The sequence below is a fragment of the Lygodium microphyllum genome, chromosome 25, assembly GCF_053477565.2.
Source record: "Lygodium microphyllum isolate KBCC chromosome 25, Lygodium_microphyllum_v1.1.10, whole genome shotgun sequence".
NCBI lineage: Eukaryota > Viridiplantae > Streptophyta > Polypodiopsida > Schizaeales > Lygodiaceae > Lygodium > Lygodium microphyllum.
In genome coordinates this window covers 88,948,707-88,959,873 of record NC_141159.1, presented here as the reverse complement: position 1 = coordinate 88,959,873, position 11,167 = coordinate 88,948,707, and positions in this window count along the sequence as shown.

Below are 11,167 nucleotides of genomic sequence, written 5' to 3'. Positions count from 1 at the left end.
AACGTCGCATACGAGCAATAGTCAAATTCATTGAAAGAATGCTTTTGCACTTAGCACAATGCTGATTTTTCTTTGTTTGAGCACATGGATATTCACAATTTGCATGAAGCATAAAATGATAAAAGGTATCAGACAATATCTCCTAGATGCATGGCAATTGCTTTCTAGAGGAATATGACCAACGTTGAATGAGTAACGTTGTCCCAAACTGTAGGCTAGGCGTTGGGTCTAAGGGGAAAGAAAGTGAGCAATGGTACATCCCTGGATACGATAAATTGGTACCTTGAGTGGAAATATGTGCGATACTGTGTTATATATGTTTAGCGACGCATCGAGGGGCCAATCCCCAAGGTGTACGAGAGTCGCAGTGAGGTAGCGGCAGTCAGCCGTGGGAGGACCTCCTATGTTTGTACTTTGTGCTATTTGGCAATGTGCTAGGGACTATCTCTGAGGAGTGTTAATTGGTTTAGAGTTGGACTACGAGACGTGATACAAACGCAAGATGTTTAGGAAGATGATGTATGTGTCATCCACGCTCCTGGCCGCGAGGCCGTGGGGTTGTTCAGGGCATGTTAGAGGTCCGGCTAGTGCATGAGCCAGTGCTGGCCCATTTTAGGTCCCATCAATGGAGATTTTCAAGTCTCTAATCTCCCTCTAGAGTTCTTCATGGGCCTTACTTTTCCCTTTCTAACCAACCATCTGGATGCAATCCACAAGACCCATTGTTAGCAAATGGGGTGTAACTTTTGGTGGAAAACTCCAATGGAGGAGATTTTTTATTCAAATTGAAGAAGGAAAGTTCTCTTTGAGAGGAGATATTAAGCTTTGTGACAAAAATTTATCAAAATTCTCTACAATTGGTTTTGTATCTCTCTCCTAGAGCGATATTCACTCTGTTCACAATGACCTTAGTGCACAAAAATGGCCATAGCTTTTAGATTATTGTAGCTCCCATTAGGGAGATTTGTGATTCAAACCAGACGGTACAAATCCCTCTTTAACATAAACTATAGGGTGCACTCTTGGGTGTAATATAGAATTTTTTGTAATTGAATATTTATGAACGTCCTAATTGATTATGACTACGTCTAGGTTGAGGCTGCATCTAGGTTGCTAAGACCTAGCAATGATATACCCGCCTGCTTCGTCTACGTGTGGATCATTATATGCAATGGGATGGGTGTGGCCTCCCCGTCGAGTGTCTCGACACCAAATAATCCTAATGGGACTGATAGCATGATTTCCGAACTAGAGGATGGTCTTCGTCTAGGGCAATCGACAAAGAAATAAGTGATTCCAGACTCCACGCATCTAAGATTTCCTTGTCGCAGATTGGCATGCTCCCTCTCGGGGCAGCGTGAGGAGACATATCATCGGTGAGACCACAAGTCCAAGGCTCTTGGGTCTGCCCTCCTATGCCTCTACCTCTACCTCTACCTAACGATATCACCGGCATTGGTCTATAATCCATGAGGATTGGATTACCCTCTTCGTCATACGAGATGTAAGGGTTTATAAAAGTTTCCTCGTCATTCAGCTCCTCCACATAGTGGACTAGGAGCGTCACTCGATGGATGGGTTACGTAGGGTCTAGGTGGTTTGGGTATTCCTATGGGGTTTATCTCAATTCTAAGAATGGTTGGTTTAGTATCATTGGTACCACTGGGAGACCCAACGAGGCTCCTCTTCCGAAGAAGTTTGGCAGCTCATTTGCTAAGTGAGGCTAATTGTAAGGTTGCGAATACGGAAGTCTCCTTGGCAGTTGACAATGCATGGCATCATGACCGAACCTACTGTAATTTGCTCAAAGTCAGGACCTAAGGTCCTGACACTCAGCTGGCAGGTAGTTTCTACCACAATACACACATTGAATGTAAGGGTATATTGATCTTCTCATCATCTCTTGTAGTTTGGCTAGCTCTATCCTCATCTCCACTAGTTCTTGACTTGGGCCAATGCCCTTTCCCTTGTCCTAAGTACTTGGGCCTGATCTTTTGCTTAACGTTGAAGTTCTCTCAGAGTTCTTAGGGTTATTCTCTTCTCGACTTGAGCCGTTGGAGCTTCTCTCCTTGAGCTAGTCATCCACTCTAATGGCCTCTTCAAAGACCTTGGTTAGCGTGTCTCGCTGCAAGCTTGAATTGCCTGCCAAGGCCTTATAGAGTTATTTGCCTCATATCCCATTGATGAAGACTATAGACATCGTTCTCTTCGTGAGTCATTCGTTCATCGGAATTCTCTTGAAGAGACTCCTCACATGGGTCACATAATCCCTGGTGTCTTGCTTATCTCTCTATTTCACGTTCATGAGTCATACAATTAGATTGTCTAAATACCGAGGCTCCGAGAATCTCTTAATGAAGAGATCCTTGAGGTTATTGAAGTCATTACGCTCTATGGCATCTAGGCTGCTGTACCAAGTCATTCACTTATCGCTTAGGCATAGGCCAAAGGCTTGCAATCACTGAGCGAGATCGGTGAGGCCGTTGGCTTTACAGACCTGCTCAAACTGCTCCATAAGGCAGTTTACATCAAGTATAGGAGGTGTAACCCCACCGTCCCCTATTTCTAGTGCAAATCCAATTTCGGTCATGGCGCACCCTATTGCAATTCCTACAGGAATGATGGATTTTCCAGCTCTATGTTACACGCTACCCATTTTTAATGGGCTAGTTGAGGAAGGTGCAAAACTCCACATCAGGGAGTTTCAAAAGCTGATGTTTTACTATCGCATCCAAGAAGAAGGACATTTAATGATGTTCTTCAACATGACTCTCAAAGGAAGAGCTGCCATATGGTATCATGGTTTAGAAGCCAGAACCATATTGAATATTGATTCATTTTCTAGAGCTTTTCGAAGGGAGTTTGCCCCTGAAAGGGGTGGGCAATATTGGTTGCATGTACTTAACGTAACCCGCCAAGAACCACACGAGGATATTCGTGCTTATGCCAAGAAACTAAAAGAGGTTTTCTGTAAGTTGGACACCTCTATTCCTATCTCCGCAGCTGCCCAATTGCAATATTTTCTACATGGTTTGGACTTTAATATCCAGTTGCAGTTGAGTAGTGTCCGTTTGGGGGATATAGATACTGCCATTACACGAGCACAAGAAGTGGAATCCCGACTACAAGTAGCCTATGCCTCTCGAGGCAATTTGAATATGGGTCTAGCATTGGTAAATAATATGGCGACAGACAATGGCAATAGTAGCCAAAGGATAGCGATGGCTAAACCTAATGGGAGAGGGACCATGATGCAGAATGTTCCTTTATTACTAGCTCCCCCTAGCATGTTGATGCCTACGGGTAGTCAAATGGCTCCAAATGGTGGAGGCGAGCTAGTTAATCCTAATACCATGCCCGTGGTTCAATAACGAGTGATAGATTATGCCATTGTCGACACGGGATCATCTATTAACATTATGAGTTCTGAACTAATGGAAAGGTTGGGTCTTACGATCTAGAAAGATACCTCCACAATTCTCAGAATGGCGGATGATAGTTTGAGACAGCCGTAAGGCTACATTACTAAGGTCCCTGTCACTATTGCAAATGTAGAATGCATGTTGGACTTTAGGGTGATTTGTTTCGCAGGGCGTCCAAGTTACCAAGTATTACTTGGACGACCTTGGATCCTGCAAGCGGACTACCAAGTGGATATACCCGCCGGTCGGCTGATACTCGGTAGAGGTGCTCAGCGCGTGGTGATTGATGCCTATCCTAAGTCCCCGCAGAGTGAGAGAGCTCCTCTATCTTCTATAGAATTGGAGACATTAGAGGATTTATCCGCTAGTGAGACATCATCGAGTGATGAGTCCAAAGAGGGATCCACCACGGAAGACATCTATCCGATCACTCTGAACGAGCCAATAGAGGCCCAAGATCGTATAAGAGATGTAGATGTTATCGAGCTAGACCTTGGCATGCCAAATGATTCACGGCCAATCAAATTAGGTTCTCTGCTCAGCTCAGCAGAAAGGGAGGACTATGTGTCCTTGATTCGAGAATTCCGTGACATTTTTGCCTGGAGTTATGATGAGCTGAGAGGCATTCCTCCCAGCCTGGCTGTTCATACTATTCCTGTAAAAGAGTGCAGTCGTCCTGTGCATCAAAAAGTAAGGCGTATGCCTTTCGAACTGAGGGACGGGCTGTTTGAGGAGTTACAGAATCTTAAAAAAGCGGGTTTGATCTTTCCTGTGCAACACACAGAATGGTGTTCACCAGTTGTTATCAGGAAGAAGAAAAATAATCAAATTCGATTATGTGTAGATTTTAGAGAGCTGAATAAGCAGACAGTTAAGGATTACTACCCGTTGCCATTCATTGACCAGAATTTGGATCAATTAGCGGGTAGGGAGATATATTCGTTTATGGATTGCTTTGCAGGATACAACTAGATGGCAATTGTAGAAGAGGACAAGTTAAAAATAACTTTTATTACTGTCTTTGGTACTTTTGTGTACCATGTGATGGCCTTTGGTTTATGCAATGCGCCTAGTTCGTGGCAACGAACAGCAGATAAGACATTCGGTGACATATCCCCTGAAGAGTTGAAGGTGTTTATTAATGATTTAGGGGCCGCCACCGTGAGAGAAAGGCAGTTGATCATTTTAAGAAAATGCTTTGAGCGCTGCAGACAATTTTGTATGGCTCTAAACCCACGAAAGTGTGTTTCTGGTGTACCTTATGGGCTATTGCTCGGCCATGTGGTCAGTTCGGTAGGAATTGCGACAGATCCCGAGAAGGCCAAAGACATAGTTGCCATGGGTCTACCACGCACTCCGAAAGAAGTTCATAGCTTCTTGTCTTCGGTTGGTTATTACCGTAGATTCATAAACGCCTTGGCAGAAAGAACGTTGCTGCTTACAAATCTATTGTCCTTTAGCTGTTTGTTTGTATGGAGTGACCTTTGTAAGGCAGCTTTCGAGGATGTGAAATAGGAGCTAGTAAAAGCTCCCATTTTAAAAGCACCTAAAAGAGGTGAGGTGTTCTATATATTTTCAGCAGCCACCATGCATAGTATCAGTTGCTGTTTAGCCCAAATTTGGGAGGAAAAGTGGTATCATCCGATAGCTTTTGCTACTCGAAAATTGGGCATTTCAGAGATCAATTATACCTACATGGAGAAGTTGTGTCTTGCGATGGTCTTTGGGACCAAGAAATTTAGGCATTATATCCTCTATGAGAAAGTTGTGCTTTATATGAAGGCGGAGGGGCTTCGATTATTGATGAATAAGTTGCAACCACCTCATCGTCTAGCGAAGTGGTTAATCACTTTGCAGGAGTTTGATTATGAGATTAGGAGTAAGCCACCAAGGTTACAGGGTATTGTGGAATGTCTTGTGGACTTTGGGGAGCCGAAAGAATCTGTGGCCGAAGGTAGTGGCATGGAGTCCTTATTTAAGATAGATACGACATCTATTCCCTCCTGGTATGCTGCAATAACGCATTATTTATCGACAGGAGAGGCTGGATCTGAACTATCTGAAGCTGAGAGAAGGAAAATTAAGCAGCAGGCATTAAAGTTTGCCTTGATCGTAGGTACATTATATCGGCAAGGGGTTGATGATATCTATCACCGATGTGTGATGCCTGACAAGGTGCCATTCATTCTGGAAGAGTGCCATGATTCCGCTTGCAGATGTCATTTTGCAGGATGGCTTACAGCACAAAAGGCTTTAAGAGCAGGTTACTAGTGGCCTTCCATATTCCACGATGCGTTCGCGTATGTTAAGAGATGCGATAATTGTCAACGACATGATAGTCGAGAGAATAGGAAAAGACCACTCACCCCTATTATCGCGATACTTCCATTTGAGAAGTGGGGAATAGACTTTGTGGGTCCTATTACTCCGTCGTTGACTACGCAAAAAAGGTATATTATTGTAGCAACTGACTACTTCACAAAGTGGTCACAAGCACGTGCAACAAGGAAAGCTGATGCTAAAGAAACTGCTAGTTTCCTTTTAGAGCAGATAATATGCCGTTTTGGTCCGCCGAAAGAATTAATGTCGGACCGCGGAACCCATTTCCTGAACAAGGTTATCAAAAGCTTGACTGAGGCTTGGCAAATCAAGCACAATAAAACGACTCCTTATAATCCGCAAGCAAATGGACAAGTTGAAAGTACTAATAAACAGCTTGTGGGTATCTTGTCCAAGATAGTCTCTGAAAAGAAACGAGACTAGAACCAGAAGCTGTATGTGGCAGTATGGGCATATAATACCACATTCAAGCGAGCCACAGGCCACACGCCGTTCAAACTAGTTTATGATGAAGAGTGCATTTTACCCTTAGAAATTGAGTTGCCGACCATTAGATTCGCAATAAACCATTCTTTGGGTAATGAGGACGCCCTATTAGAGCGATTTACGACTTTAGCGCACCTAGATGAACTTAAGTTGCAAAGCCTGTTACATCAAGAGGTGGCTAAACGTCACATGAAACAGTTGCATGACCTAAAAGCGAAGAAATATAGCTTTAAAAAAGGCCAATTAGTCCTCTATTATGATGCGCGTAGGGAGATTTTCCCAGGAAAATTGAACCCTTAATGGGATGGGCCTACAAAATCGTCAGGTTAGGAAAGAATAGGTCTACGGCCCTATTAGCTGATTTAGAGGGAGTAGAGTTTAAGAATAAGGTTAATGTTAATAAGATTAAACCATATTATTTCTAAGTATGCTAATATATAGAGAAATGCATTGCAGGTCCATGCTAGGAATGATCTGAGACCTGCGGAAAAGAGCTTAAAAGCTGATGGATGGGTCGGTTAATCCCTTATTTGGAGCACCCATATCTGGAGCAAAGATACCATCTGGGGAAACTCATCTGATGGAGCAAAGGGTATAAAGTGATTAAGCAAGAAGCCAAAACCTTTGTATGGGAGATTAAAGTCTTTTGCCATCACTGTTTACGACTGTTGATGAGTATCCCTGTTGAGTTCAATGAAGAAGGTGGGATGGAGTCATCAGTTCATCCTCTCAACATGCTAAACTTTGATTACCATAATTACGAATAGAGGAGTTCGCGATGGCCGGCTGTGTAAACCCATCGTGGACGTACACATTATATTTTGACGGAGCGTCCAGGGGCCCTAATAAAAAAGGGAGTGTTCGAGTAGTAATCCGAGACCCCTGACGTAGAGTTGCGATGAAGTTAGCTGCTTATCTCGGGGTAGGATTCACTAACAACATGGCAGAATATAAAGCCTTGATTATGGGACTGTATATTGCCAATCAAGGTGGTATTCGTCGGTTGTTAGTCAAAGGGGATTCCCAGTTGATCCCGAATCAGCTAGATGGGACATACACAGTGCGGAATCCCATTCTTTGTATGTATCATCAGACTGCTATGACCCTACTTGAGGAGTTCGAGAGAGTGTCTTTTCAGCTGATTCCATGTTATTGGAATCAGTTTGCAGTTCATTAGCAAATCTTGCTTATGAAGAAGACCTCTTCTTTAATTGTGGTCCTAGTCTGGATATTGTTATCAATGATGAAACAGGACCCGATCGTTTGTGGGGAATGTTATCAGAACATGCAATATATGGCAGACGATGGTTGATATGGGTGATGTAAACAGTAGCCGAGACCAATCTACCATTATTATCTGGGACCCATAGGTTGATTAGACAGCATATTATGCATACGCCTCTTGCTATCTATGCAGGAGGGATGGGTCATAACCTTATGCATTTAGTTTAGGGCTATGAGCCTATTTTTCCTCCTTGGAACGGAGCCTATTATTGTATATCTGGATTCTTCCAAGGAAGGTTGTGTAGGTGCTATTTTGTTTGATCTCGTTAGGCCAAAAGGGCCGATCAAGTTTTTTAGTGAAGTGGTTTATTTCATTAGGCCAAGAGGGCCAATTGTCTGTTTAGTGCAGGTGCGGTTAATGGTCTCTTGTTTGAGTCCTATGCTTGACAGATTCCGTGGAGCTGGAGGGAGCCTTTGTCGTGGCATCGACGCTTCTTGTGGCCCTCTCCAGGTGATATCTTTCCTTTATGAGTACTGTGGTTGTTATGTTATATGTGTTTGTGTACTTGTTAAAGGGGGTTTTTCGTTTCTTATTGGGGACCGACGTCCAAGGCATGAAGTCCCAGGATTAGGTTCAGTATGTTTGAGGGAGGTCTGAGTAGTTGTTGCCTCCTGGAAAGACATTACCAGGCATTAAAAGACCTGTTTTAGAAGGGAGTCCTAGTAACCCTGTTCTGCTAGCTGCTAGGTAGCCGTTGTAAGAGTTCGTGTTAGTTGTGAGACAGTTAGGGAAGCCTACCAGAAGAAAAATAAAGATGATAAAAGGAAATAAAACCCTGAATATCTTAAAGAAAATAAATAAATACAAAGGTGTGTAAAAAGAGATTTTTAACCCTTATAAAATAGAAAAGAAAGAAATAAAAATTTATTAGCAGTAGTTGACCATTGCCTTGCGAAGGCCGGGTAGGTTCCTGAGGACGAGTCAGACCCGAGGCCCATACCTTTCCTTCCTAGGGGTGGCTTCTTGCTAGAAAAGAAGAAATAAGAAAGGTTGGAGCAAAAATAAAAGTGAGCATCAGAAAAGGATTAAGTGTTGCCTTGCGAGGGCTTGGTAGGTTCTTGGGTACCGAGACAGGACCTGAGGCCGATGCCCTGTTCTCCTTGGGTCACTACGCTCAGCTCCCTCCTTTTTACATGCCCGCGTATGTCAATAAAATAAAACCTTAACAGAAGAAATGTGTTACAACAAAATACTTCGTGATCAGGCTATAGGAGTCCTCGCCTAGTAGGAGCTCCTAGTCGTGTTGTCCTTAGTTAGGTAGGTAGTTCAGACCACCACTTAGGGCAACCCCTTTAATGGTTCTTTTTAGTTTGGCCGTGTTGGAGCAGTTGATTAGTGACTAGCTTCGGACCTTTTATCAGATTATGCTAGGCCTACTCCTTGTGGATGTCATGCCTTGGTTCTGTCAGGGGGTAGGGTGAGTATTGTGCTGTCTTTAATGTATATCTATTTTGTATCAGCTTGATGCTTCCTTTGGTTGTTTATGTGCAGATATGTTCGTAGGTTCGACGGGCTGAGTCGCCCTTTCCCGTGGTCGCCAAGGAGAGTGGAATTTTGGTGATGAGAAGTGCTTAAAAATAGCTAAATATTATGAATATCAAGGGAAAAATATTCAATGTCGAAGGAGGCGGCTCGATCTAGGAAGATTTTAAGCGCCAAAGTGTTTTAAAGGCGCCCGAGCAACACTTGTTGATTTTTCATAATTTTTCAGACTATCGTGCAGCACAAGAGTTACCGTCCAATGTGGGATGTTGAGCCGGATGCCCAGGATTTTTCACAGCTCAAATCGGAGTCCGGACCGGGAAATGGCCAAGAAACCGATTAAGATGCAAAGAGGTGGACATTAGAGTGGCCAAAGTGGGCATGACTTTTGGGAGCCCCCAACATTTTATGAAACATCAAATCGTGGAGAGAAGGCGTGAGAAACAGGCGCCGAAAAATGCACTTGGTGGGTGGAGATGTATCATGGCTGCTACAAACAACCATGGCAATTGATCATTGCCCCTCATTCCCTCCTAGATGCCAATCATATCGCCGCCTCTCGCCCGAGAAATGGTGGTCTCTATAAAGAATTCTAATTTCAGTCTTTCTCTCTCCTCCCTCTCTCTCCCCTAAAGGCAGATTCATGTGGTGAAGAAGAGGAAGAAGAATGGATGACGGATGCTTGTCCAATGAAGACCGGATTGCTCCGTGGTGCAAGAGAAAGGAAGATTGCTGATTGTGGACTGTCATGAGCATTAATGGTGGCTAGAAATCAGTCCCAAGATATGACAAATAAAAACCTGCAACCTGCAAAGAACGGTAATCTCATTTTTACAAAGGAAATTGATGTTTTATGCAATTTGCTTCATGAATACTTGTTCCCATGGGAAGATTATGCATTATAATGTTGTTTGCAATGTCTTCCAACTGTTTACACTCACAAAATTAGAAAATCATAAGTGTTGTGAATGAAATGAATAGTGTAAAACCCGTAAAACACGCGAAATATGGGAAAATTAGGTGTTTTTGAGATATAAATGGAAAATATAGTAAGACACACCAACTAAATTTGTGTTTTTGCTGCAAATGAATCTAAGGGCCACAGTTCACAACTCATTTCGAGTTTTCAGTCATTTAATATTGCGGAAAAATACAAGAGAAATAGGGAAAATACGAAAAAATGGATTTTGAGTGTCGAAAATTCGGGAAAAATAAGATTCATGTTTGTGGATGTATGGGGGGTCTGAAGTATGAGGTTTAGCCTCAGTTCAGCCCTACCTTTATGTTTTAGTGAGTTTTTATAGCTTTCCATACAATAAAAATGTGGAAAATGAACCCTAAACCGGTCAATAATGCACAACCTAAACGTGTGAGGGGGTAGAGTGTATGAAAGGTGTTTAAATGTTGAATGAAATGATGAAAAGATTGCTGGTTTTTATGCATACCATTTAGATCGGTCGATAATTAAAAATTAAGAACCTAGTAGCACGAGGGTTTCTCGGTGCTAGGTTCATGCAACGCCGCATACGAGCAATAGTCAAATTCATTGAAAGAATGCTTTTGCACTAAGCACAATGCTGATTTTTCTTTGTTTGAGCACATGGAGATTCATAATTTGCATAGAGCATAAAATGATAAAAGGTATCACACAATATCTCCTGGATGCATGGCAATTACTTTCTAGAGGAATATGACCAACATTGAGTGAGTAAGCTTGTCCCAAATTGCAGGCTAGGCGTTGGGTCTAAGGGGAAAGAAAGTGAGCAATGGTATATCCCTGGATACGATCAATTGGTACCTTGAGTGGAAATGTGTGTGATAATGTGTTATATATGTTTACTGACGCATCGAGGGGCCAATCCCCAAGGTGTACGAGAGTCGCAGTGAGGTAGCGGCAGTCAGCCGTGGGAGGACCTCCTATGTTTGTACTTTGTGCTATTTGGCAATGTGCTAGGGACTCTCTCTGAGGAGTGTTAATTGGGTTAGAGTTGGACTACGAGACGTGATACAAATGCAAGATGTTTAGGAAGATGATGTATGTGACATCCACGCTCCTGGCTGCGAGGCCATGTCGTTGTTGAGCGCATGTTAGAGGTCCGGCTAGTGCATGAGCCAGTGCCGGCCCATTTTAGGTCCCATCAATGGAGATTTT